The sequence below is a fragment of the Ovis canadensis genome, chromosome 17 (assembly GCF_042477335.2).
Source record: "Ovis canadensis isolate MfBH-ARS-UI-01 breed Bighorn chromosome 17, ARS-UI_OviCan_v2, whole genome shotgun sequence".
Lineage (NCBI taxonomy): Eukaryota > Metazoa > Chordata > Mammalia > Artiodactyla > Bovidae > Ovis > Ovis canadensis.
Genome location: NC_091261.1, coordinates 64,920,801 through 64,931,790, shown reverse-complemented (window position 1 = coordinate 64,931,790; position 10,990 = coordinate 64,920,801).

Below are 10,990 nucleotides of genomic sequence, written 5' to 3'. Positions count from 1 at the left end.
CCCTGGCCCTGGGGCATTGGCCGTGTCCGTGCCCCCAGTGTGCTCCTGGGTGACCTCGTGACGTCTAGCTGCTTCTCGCTCCTTCCTGCTCTACATTTGTGACAAATTCAGAGTTTCTTATTCTACTTAACGATATTCTCCCAGGTCTCTAACGGAAGAAGAAGATGAACAACAAGTTGTATCAGTTTCATAAATCTTTAATCTGTGCCTTGGACATTATCAATTTTATCACTTCCAGGATTTCAAAATCCTATAGGATTGTAGAATTGAGCCATTTGTAACCCATTGGGCTTGGGTTATAAAGTGTGGAGTATAGTTCCTAGCTCAAAATTCTTCTGAAAAGAAGCACAGCACTGGTTAAGTAGAGAACAAAATCAACCTTTGGTTTTAGGACATGAGATCTTAGGAGAGACTCAAATAACTTGAACTTAATATGTGAAGATACAACTTCATATTTTCCCTTGTAGATCCCTGTCTGCACTAACCTTACTCTCTCATTTGTCCTTATCACTATGTGCAGCTCAGGGAACATCTGCCTTTATACATAGTCAAGGTCCTGGCTCCTAGCTGTGTGATTTGAGTGAGTGACTTAAATGCAGTATCCCTAGCTATGAAAACGGACAATATCTAATATCTCTCTCATAGCGAATCACTGAGTGAAGTAATGAGATCTGTTCAGAAGAATGCCTGACTCAGTATTCAGTAAATGTTTACTATTTGTTACCTTATAATTAATCCCGGTTGTTTCTTATGTTTGAATATTTCAATTGGCTAAGTTCTAAGAAGTATCTGCCTTTTATGTGTAGCCCCTGTTAAGACCTGATACTGAGCCATGGCTAGCTAAGCATTTCTGAGCAGTGATTGCATGCAGGATAGATATTTTCAGCAGATATGAAAGAAGTAACTAGGAAATGAAGTTCTTGCAGTTATTAGTGTAATTTTTCCATTCTAGTTTCAAGTGATTACGAAGTATTTTAGCTCTCAAGATGACGACACCATTACAGAACCATTCAGATACACAGGTATTGCCATCCTTATTTAACATGATACACATTATACATGATATGATATATATCCAAATAGTTAACATAATACTATTTGAACTCATTCACAGAAATTACTGATAGTTATCTTCTGTACTTTACTTGCCCACATCAAACATATCGTCTTGTTTTTCAAGCCCCTCGATTTAAGACTAGAGACTTTAAAAGTAACATATACACGTGGAGTATGAGACAGGGGAGCTGGGGGCAAATGAATGCTGCTTCATGAAGGCGCAGGATTTAGACTGATGGGAAAGGAGAGAACCTATGGTTCCCAACGTGGAGCCATGATGAAAAGTTGAAAGAAAACTCAAGTTTGTGCGAGAGTGAAGATGTATATCAGCCAGTACAACTACAGCAAGGTGGGCATCTTGGTACCCAAGTAAAACTAAAGAGCCGTTGTAGGGAGGTGCTTCATGGAAAATGTTAAGGTTTATTTTGGCAGAAAGAGACCCTCCAGATAAGAGAGATCATCATATCATGAATGTAGTAGAAGAGAAGATTAAACTGGTGGAGGGCAAAGAATGCTTTGTTCATGTCTGGTTACAATAGAAGATATTAAAGGCTCCTTCAAAAATAGAGAAGGGGCCCCTAGGGCTCAGTGGTAAGGAACCTAGCTGCCAGTGCAGGGGACGTGGGTTCCATCCCTGGTCTGGGAAGATCCCACATTCCCAGCGACTAAGCCTGGAAACTACAGCTACTGAGCTCACGCTAAAACTACTGAAGCTGGTCCACCTTGAGCCCATGCTCTGTCACAAGAGAAGCCCTGGCACCGCAACTAGAGAAAAATCCTCACAGCAACGAAAACCCAGCACAGCCAGAAATAAATACAATTTAAAAAAAATTAAACTCATTTAAAAAAATCAAAGAGGTTTCAAGTTCTATATGCCAGCTTTGCACATCAGCTAGTTTGAATCCACAAGGGTGGTTCTTCATTTCTTTTTTTAAAGTCATGTAAGGAAAATATGAACAGAGGCAAAAGCCAATTTTCGTTCATCTTCGCTGGATTAAGTATGTGAATTTATGATGAGTGAAAATGAAGGTGTACTATCAGTGCCTTCAGCCTCAACCCAAGAAATTGATTTACATAAATTTTCTGCATCCATAAATTAGTATATGATTATGATTGTGTGAACAGAAAGATGACTGCTACCCATTTGATCAGCAGTTAGCTCCCATCACCCAAACAGGCATGGCATTTGGATTTATTGCAGACACTTGAGTCATTTCAAGTACAGGTAAGCATCTTAGTTGTGAGAATTATGTGTGTGGCCAGTTATTTGAATTATATGTTCCAGAATAAAACAGTTAATTATAAGCACTTCTGTAACTAAAAAATTATAACTAAGAAACTTAGCAATAATTATGTAGGGAAATAGATTGTTACCTAGGTAAGGATGAACTTTATATTTGAGCTAACAGATTTATAAGGCATGCAAAATATTGGAAATTAATCAGTGTAGCAATCTTGTAAATGCTTTAAAAATCTTTATCTTACTGTTTTAGGGCACAGCACTCAATTTGGTTGTAGCACCAGCCAAACGACTTCCACCAGCTTCAGGTAGAAGTGAGCATCTGCTTAATACTAAACAGACGTCCAGATACTGACCGTAGGAGCCGTAAAGCAGATGATGTTGCTGAGTATCAGTCCTGCCCAGTATCTACTTTGGAAAATTCGACAATTCTAATAATTTAAAACTTAGATTTTCAGGGCATAAATTTCAAATTCATCCTTAAGCCCCTAACAACCACTTCTCTAGTGGTGATTTGACTGTAACCAACTACTGAATTTTAATAATCATTTAGCAAAGATGTGTATTTGATGTAATTATAGAAAAATTACTAAGCAGCCACATGAAAAACATGCATTCCTTTTTTTCTCCTAGCCACCCAAATAGCACGTTATCAAATACCGTGTTTCCCAGGGATGACCAGCCCACACACCAGTTGTTCAGGGCTGATGAACAAGAGAACAGTAACCAGTCATGTTCTGGGACAGACTGGCTGCCTGACCTTTCCAGCAAAACCCTAGTGAGTTAGGTAGGTGCTGCAGGAGAGCGGGTGGGATTAGGGATGTTCTTGCTGAGGTTGGCAGAAGTTCACATGCCATCTGCTGGAGACGTGCTTGTTCACACCCCACCCCACCCCACCCCCCATGAGCATTTAGTGGAGACAAATTCTATACCTTTTATTTACCAAAATAAGCTACTTCCCAGGTTTTTATGTCTCACCAACAAACACCAGCATCTTCCTTCTTATGTTTAGGTTTAATCTTTCTGAGTAGGGGAGTTGATTCTAACAGATCGTAGACTTGATTCCCCAGTTGGGAGGCTGTACAGTGTAAGTAAGATGCACAGGTCCAGTGTGGTGGATCAGGGGTTGACTGGGTTTTTTGCTCACCACCTTTGCTTAGATTGACTTGAGGTCTGTTTTGCTGTTCTAGGACCATTGGGTATTTCTAATGGTGGTGGACTAAGGAGAAGAAAGAAAACCAGTGATCCTAAGTTTTGCTGCAGTGCAGATTGCTTATTGGGTGCACATTTTGGTCACCATGATTTATTTTGATAAGATTATTTTTTTAATCCATAATCTTGCTCAGGTTAACACAATTTCATTTATATAGAGAGTTAAGAAAGGTGATCTGCATTCTCTTCCAACTCCAGGAAGCTTCGATTCCTGACAGTGCTGTTCAAACTTTTTTTTGCCAGGTGGAGCCCTTCAAACAAAAAACATCAAAGGTGGCATATGTAAAATGAATAAAATCAGAAAGGCCCTGTTAGAAGCAGAGGCTTATCATTCTACTTACAGACCTGTAAGCATGGGTAGGGTGTCAGTATAACCTGCTACTGTTAGAGGCTTTCCAACTTTGTGATGCTGTGTCTAACGTCTGATTAGCTAAGTAGGCTTTGGGTAGAGAGTCAGAAACAAGTTACGGCTTTCAGAGTGATTTAGCTGCCTTTCATTTCTTAGTGTTGCATTGTGGGACGCAGTAGATCAGGAAAGCATTCTGCAGATTCTAATGAAACATCGTTTAGGAGACCGGTGTATTTCCTTGAGGATGTACCAGGGCCACTTTTTTGTATCTTGAGAGAGTGTGTGTCCCAGTGTGTGTATATGATCGATCCTTCCTTTTCTTTACTGTGCATGTCCCTGAACTGTATGTTAAATTTTTGCCAGTTTTTGAACACTATTCTGTAAATGGTTTCTTTCAGCGTATTTTGTTTTAGGGATTTATCCATGTTGACATGCTTGATTGCTGTGTTTTGGAGAGATGCAGTAAAGGGTTTCCCTCCTTTCTTGCTTTTTTCCGCCCTCCACTTTCTTTCTGTTTGAAGTCTTATCCTTTATTGTTACTGTTCTTTTAGTGGTGATTCTAACAAATTTAAATTACTAGTGTTAGTAGTCATCTTTGCTCTTCTTCCCATTCTCCTTTGGGATTTATAGCAAGCTGTGTCTTAGACCTCATTTTTCCATTTAACCTCTCACCTTTTTCCATCTCTGACCCTTTGCTTTGCATTCTCAAAGATGGCTTCAGCTCTGTCTTATAGTTTACTCATTTTCTCCTCAGTCATGCCTAATCTATCTAAAACATCCACTGAATTTTTTATTTTAATTACTATACTTTTATTTCAAGTTTTATTTTTGTTTTGATTTCAAAAATCTGCTTAGTTCTTCTTTGTTGTCATTTACTCCCTCCCAGTCTCTTGAACTTAAGTGTGATTTATCTAAATGTGGTAAACATGGCTATTTTACATTTCGTCTGATTATTCCAGTATCTGAAATCTTTGGGAGTTTCTTTGTTGTTCCTACTGGTCCTATTTCTGTGTTTTGTGATCTTTTCATTGGAGTTGCCCGTTTTACTTGCCCGTTTATCTTTATCTGTGGGAAGTCTCTGCAGGCTGAATTGGAGTTCCCCTAGAGAAGATAAGAGTTTGCCTCCCTGGGTAGACTGGGGCAGTAACAACATAGAATCTTTAAATTCCTCATTTGATGTTTTTCACATTATACAGGTATTATAAAATTAAGCTAATTATGAATTTGTAGGAAAGAGCTTTTTACTCCCCTCTAAGAGTTGACTCATTGGAAGAGACTCTGATGCTGGGAGGGATTGGGGGCAGGAGGAGAAGGGGACGACAGAGGATGAGATGGCTGGATGGCATCACGGACTCGATGGACGTGAGTCTGAGTGAACTTTGGGAGTTGGTGATGGACAGGAAGGCCTGGCGTGCTGCGATTCGTGGGGTCCCAAAGAGTTGGACATGACTGAGTGACTGAACTGAACTGAACCCAAAGCCAGGGTCAAGATAGACAAGCTTCTTGGCCTTTTTCTGCCTAGAAAGGTATTTCCTCTTTGTTTTTAATGCCATATACCCAGCTGTAATTGAGGTCTACTATAATTAGGTTGAATCAAGTGGGGATGCCGCCATAATTCATCAGTGTTATAAAGTTCAGTTCAGTCCCTCCGTCGTGTCCGACTCTTTGTGACCCCATGAACTGCAGCACGCCAGGCCTCCCTGTCCATCACCAACTCCTGGAGTTCACCCAAACCCATGTCCATTGAGTCAGCGATGCCATCCTACCATCTCATCCTCTGTCGTCCCCTTCTGCCCTCAATCTTTCCCAGCATCAGGGTCTTTTCAAATGAGTCAACTCTTCGCATTAGGTGGCCAAAGTATTGGAGTTTCAGCTTAAGCATCAGTCCTTCCAGTAAACACCCAGGACTAATCTCCTTTAGGATGGACTGGTTGGATCTCCTTACAGTCCAAGGGACTCGCAAGAGTCTTCTCCAACACCACAGTTCAAAAGCATCAATTCTTCGATGCTCAGCTTTCTTTATGGTCTAACTCTCAACATCCATACATGGCTACTGGAAAAACCATAGCTTGGACTAGACAGACCTTTGTTGACAAAGTAATGTCTCTGCTTTTTAATATACTGTCTAGGTTGGTCATAACTTTGCTTCCAAGAAGTAAGCATCTTTTAATTTCATGACTGCAGTCACCATCTGCCGTGATTTTGGAGCCCCCAAAAATAAAGTCAGCCACTGTTTCCACTGTTTCCCCATCTATTTCCCATGAAGTGATGGGACCAGATGCCATGATCTTCGTTTTCTGAATGTTGACCTTTAAGCCAACTTTTTCACTCTCCTCTTTCACTTTCATCAAGAGGCTTTTTAGCTCCTCTTCACTTTCTGCCATAAGGGTGGTGTCATCTGCATATCTGAGGTTATTGATGTTTCTCCCGGCAATCTTGATTCCAGCTTGTGCTTCTTCCACTCCAGCGTTTCTCATGATGTACTCTGCATAGAAGTTAAATAAGCAGGGTGACAATGTACAGCCTTGACATACTCCTTTTCCTATTTGGAACCAGTCTGTTGTTCCATGTCCAGTTCTAACTGTTGCTTCCTGACCTGCATACAGGTTTCTCAAGAGGCAGGTCAGGTGGTCTGGTATTCCCATCTCTTTCAGAATTTTCCACAGTTTCTTGTGATCCACACAGTCAAAGGCTTTGGCATAGTCAATAAAGCAGAAATAGATGTTTTTCTGGAAATTGCTTGCTTTTTCGATGATCCAGAGGATGTTGGCAATCTGATCTCTGGTTCCTCTGCCTTTCCTAAAACCAGCTTGAACATCTGGAAGTTCACAGTTCACATATTGCTGAAGCCTGGCTTGGAGAATTTTGAGCATTACTTTACTAACATGTGAGTTGAGTGCAATTGTGCAGTAGTTTGAGCATTCTTTGGCATTGCCTTTCTTTGGGATTGGAATGAAAACTGACCTTTTCCAGTCCTGTGGCCACTGCTGAGTTTTCCAAATTTGCTGGCATATTGAGTGCACCACTTTCACAGCATCATCTTTCAGGATTTGAAATAGCTCAACTGGAATTCCATCACCTCCACTAGCTTTGTTCGTAGTGATGCTTCCTAAGGCCCACTTGACTTCACATTCAAGGATGTCTGGCTCTAGGTGAGTGATGTGATTATCAGGGTCGTGAAAATCCTCTTTGTACAGTTCTTCTGTGTATTCTTGCCACCTCTTCTTAATATCTTCTGCTTCTGTTAGTTCCATACCATTTCTGTCCTTTATCAAGCCCATCTTTGCATGAAATATTCCCTTGGTATCTCTAATTTTCTTGAAGAGATCTCTAGTCTTTCCCATTCTGTTGTTTTCCCTATTTCTTTGCATTGATCGCTGAGGAAGGCTTTCTTATCTCTCCTTGCTATTCTTTGGAACTCTGCATTCAGATGCTTATATCTTTCCTTTTTTCCTTTGCTTTTTGCTTCTCTTCATCTCACAGCTATTTGTAAGTCCTCCTCAGACAGCCATTTTGCCGTTTTGCATTTATTTTTGGGGGGATGGTCTTGAACCCTGTCTCCTGTACAATGTCACAAACCTCCGTCCATAGTTCATCAGGCACTCTGTCTATCAGATCTAGTCCCTTAAATCTATTTCTCACTTCCACTGTATAATCAAAGGGATTTGATTTAGGTCATACCTGAAGGGTCTAGTGGTTTTCCCCACTTTCTTCAATTAGATGCCTTTAAAAAGGGGGGGCAGCCTTCTAATAGTATAGATTCCCTTCCTTGAGTAGGTTCTGGGCTTTATCTCCTTCCCCAGCACCCTCAGAGAGTCATAAAAACTGAAGTGGAAGGGTTTTGGGCTGTTGAAGAAGCCTTTAAGACAGGCTTCCCAGGTGGCTCAGTGGTAAGGAATCTGCCTACCAGCACAGGAGACATGGGTTTGATACCTGGGTTGGGAAGATTCCCCGGAGTAGGAAATGGCAACTTGCTCCAGTGTTCTTTCCCGGAAAGTTCCATGGACAAAGGAGTGTGGCAGTCTACAGTCCATGGGACACAATTGAGCACACACGCACTGCTGAAGACAAAGCCATGTTGGTGCCCACCTGCCTCCCAAAGTTCAAGGTTCCTATTTGCACTTTGTTTAGGTATCCGTCTGCTAATCTCTTTCCTGCCGGCCCTATAATTTATTGTTTTAACATAGTTTTTACATTTCATTTAGCATGTTAGTTATTTCAATTAAGAGGATCTTTCAGGTTCTTTCTCCATCATTTGTTCTCTCCAAGTCCCTTAACTCATTTCTGTTTCAGTAGTTGATCTAATTAAGTTGAATCCCTGGCATTGTTTTACGAATTCAAACATAAATATGTAAACCCAGAGACTTAAGTAGTTGGGTGCCTGTCAGATTTCTCTTTGATCCTGGATGGCACTTCAAGTGGGATTTTTTACTTTAAAATTGTTTGAAGTTACCACCTGCAGATCCTTTTAAGATCAGAGTTTGAGGTAGGAAATAATTTCCTGGGTTGGGTGTATCACTGCTGTCTTAAAGACCCTTGTTGATTTGCTGTGCCGTTTTGCTTCTATCAGAATTCATTATACACTTGGATTCCACAGCAGAAAGTGAAACGACTGTGGTGAAAAGACTATAAGGACTTAGGCCAAAGAAATTGAGCAGCAAGACCAGGCAGCAGAGGTTGGTCTCACTCCATAATGCCCTAATTCAGCCTAGCGGGTTATTGATCTGGGTCTGTGAGTGCCCTGAAAGTCTATGCTGTTAAGTTACTGTGAGTGTATATGTTACTTTTTCTAAGGAAAGGATTTACAGCATCATCAAGTTTGCATAATTTAGAGGGGGTGAGTAGACCCGGGTTCTACCTCAGACTTCATTTGGCTTGAAGGTGGCCATTCTCATAATGGCTACTTGAATTCTGGAGTGTTTTTAAAATACAAAAATAATTCTCAGGCCTAGAATTTAATTCTTGCTTTTTTTTTTAACTTCATGTTTTGAAATGGTATTTATGCACTCTTGTTAGTAATTATCTCGCTCATGGTTTCTTTGCCAAGACTAACAGAAATCCCACTGGTAATAACTTTTTTATTTATGTTGAACACATCTGTGTTCATTTTGATGAAAAAACAGCAGAATCATACATCTTCCAGCCATAAGGGAACTTTCTGAGTTGTTAATAGTTTCTTTACAGTATAGATGGGTGAGATTCAATTTAGGCTGTCTATTCCTTCAGGAGTCATTTGTTGCAAAGAAGTAGAAAAACTAACTCAAAATCACAAGGTTCTCTGTAAACTGCTGCTCCAGCTAGTTCTTACATAAACAGAGGTGCCCATTTCTATAATGAGTGTGTGGATGTTTGCAGAAGCCCACATAGGCAGCAGCTTGCAGCTCTTCCCCTTCCTGAGGGCTGGAGTGGCAGTGGTTAAAGAATGGACTCCGCAGCCAAGGGCCAAGATGGGAATCCTGGCTGTCACTGCCAGTTGTGTGGTCTTGATCAGGTCATTTAACCTTAGTGCCTCAGCCTTTCCCTTGCTGAAAATGGGGATGGTAACTTATATCAATGGTTGCTATGAAGATTTTAAGCAGTGATACGTGGGAAGAATTGAGACCCAGAGCCATAAGAGCTGTATGGTAAATATGAGGTGTTACTGTTATTACTGGGTTTCCTTGATGGCTCAGATGATAAAGAATCTGCCTGCAATGTAGGAGACCTGGGTTCGATCCCTAGGTTGGGACGATAACCTGGAGAAGGGAACGGCTACCCACTCCAGTATTCTGGCCTGGGGAATCCCATGAACAGAGGAGCCTAGCAGGCTACAGTCCATGGGGTCGCAAAGAATCGGAATGACTGAGTGACTAACACTTTAACTTTCACGATTATTACTGGACTGTTCACTGCCATCAAACCAAGTAGCATTAAATGAAAGGTATAAAACAATTTAAAAATTCGGTCCACACCCCCTACCATTATAACCAAAAATGGAATTGCTTTGCAAAATGCACTGTTGTGAAATTCTGTTCTATGAAGCTCCACAAGCTGTCTGTACATCACATGAAGCCAGCCAGTTTCACAGTCTCAGCAAAGCAAATACTAGTTAATTATTTTTTTAATATGTGGAATGCATGTAAGACATTTTCCAAAATACTCTGAAATGTTAGGCCTCACATGTTCCCTGACCCTTCGGCCACCCTCCCCAGGTGAACCTATTTTTGTGCACTTTTCAGGAATATGCTTGCATATGCCAGCATGTATGAGTATATATCTTACACCATCTTTTTTTTTTATGTGAGTGGTATTGGAACACTGTTTTCATTATGGTAGACTTTTTCATATTACTACATTATACAGCTACCACATCACTTTGCCAGCAAAGGTTCATCTAGTCAAAACTATAGTGTTTCCAGTAGTCATGTATAGATGTGAGAGTTGAACCATAAAGAAGGCTAACTGCCAAAGAATTAATGCTTTCGAGTCGTGGTGCTGGAGAAGACTCTTTTTGAGAGTCCCTTGGACTGCAGGGAGATCAAACCAGTCAATCCTAAGGGAAATCAACCCTGAATATTCATTGGAAGAGCTGATGCTAAAGCTGAAGCTCCAGTACTTTGGCCACCTGATGCAAAGAGCCAACTCATTGAAAAAGACTCTGATTCTGGGAAGGATTGATGGGAATAGGAAAAGGAGGCAGCAGAGGATGAGACGGTTAGACAGCATCACCGACTCAATGGACATGAATTTGAGCAAACTCTAAGAGATAGTGGGTGACAAAGCAGCCTGACATTCTGCAGTCCGTGGGGTTGCATAGAGTCAGACACAACCTAGCGACTGAACAGCACAGCCACCACATTCTTTGAACTCAGCCCCTGATTCTAATTTTTTAAAAAGTGTATAAGAGAATATTCTTCCTCTCTTTGTTGAAAATAGAGAAGTGTGAAGTCAGAAATGCAGTAGTAAATTGTGGGGAGGAAAACCCTATCACAGTCAGACACAGAGACCCTGTTTTATGCCAAGAGAACTGACAATATTTACCTGGAAACATTTATTGTTTTTAACAAGCCACGTTCCCAGCTCTGGTTTGAAAGGTTGTTGCTGTCCCGTGGAAGACGCCGGGATTCTTGGCCTCTGGAGAAGAGGAATTCAAT